Source organism: Crocodylus porosus, unplaced genomic scaffold, assembly GCF_001723895.1.
Source record: "Crocodylus porosus isolate Cpor-Errol unplaced genomic scaffold, CroPor_comp1, whole genome shotgun sequence".
In the NCBI taxonomy this organism is placed as follows: domain Eukaryota; kingdom Metazoa; phylum Chordata; order Crocodylia; family Crocodylidae; genus Crocodylus; species Crocodylus porosus.
The window spans coordinates 28,049,960-28,050,965 of record NW_017728911.1 but is presented as its reverse complement, the minus strand read 5'-3'; positions in this window follow the sequence as shown (position 1 = coordinate 28,050,965).

The following is a 1,006-nucleotide window of genomic DNA, read 5'->3' as shown; positions in this document are numbered from 1 at the left end:
CTGGAGGAGAAGTTTCACCTCCTGCCAAGTGGCCTGGCGGGCTCGGGGTCAGGCGGGGAGAGCGGGGCGCTGCGGCGCTGTGCGGGGAGCCGCGGGCCCGCTGGCGGGAGGCCTTGGCGGGGCCGTGGCTCTGCGTTAGGGGGAAATCGGTATATTGGTGCGAGGGGGCTGAAGCCCGCCCGGATCCGCGGCCACCTCTGCTCCGCTGAAGCTCGGATCCTGGGAGACCGGGCCATTTTAATTCGCTTTCAATTCCCCTTGGTTTCAGTTTGTCTGGCCGGCCAGTCATTCCCCCTTCGCCCTCCCCTGCTGGTTTTTGTTCTCCTCCGTTTTCCCCTCTCCCCTTCTGCCCCCTCCCTTTCTCCCCCTCTCCACCGCTGTCTCCCGGCCCTGAATATCATCTCATTTTCCTTTCCTTTTCTTGTTTTGGCCCCTATTTTTTCCTTTATTCCGCTTTAAATTCTGGGCTCCGGGTTTTAATTCAGTGGAGTGAATGACAGCCCGTGAGGCCGCTGCCATAAGGGGGTGCGGGGAATCCGTCTCGGTGCGCGGGGCCGTGTCTCCATTCATCCGTCGGTCTCCCCGCACACGCACACGCACGCCGGGTGCAGCCGAGGCAGGCTCGGGAGAGCCGGGAGGCGGCGGATCACCGGGGTGCGGAGTGCGGCTCCGTTTCAAAGCCCCGACGGGGCCGGGCGGAGCCGCCGCTCTGCCCCGGCCGGGCTCGTCGTTACCGCCTCGAGCGACACGTCCCCGGCGGCCCCGGGAGCCGCGTCCCCCCGCGCCGGCCCGGCCGAGCCCCGCTCCAGACAGGAGGGAGACAATTAAGGGAGCCGCAGCGGGAAGCGGGGTTACTCGAGGTTGGCTAAAAATAACTTCTCCTAATTAAAGAAAAGTGACGTCAGACGTGCAGGACGTCGCGAGGCCGAGGCAGGGGGCTCTTCGCAGGGGGAGCAAATTCAGGGCTTCGGCCGCCGCCGGGGCCATGCCCCCGGGCCCCGGGCGC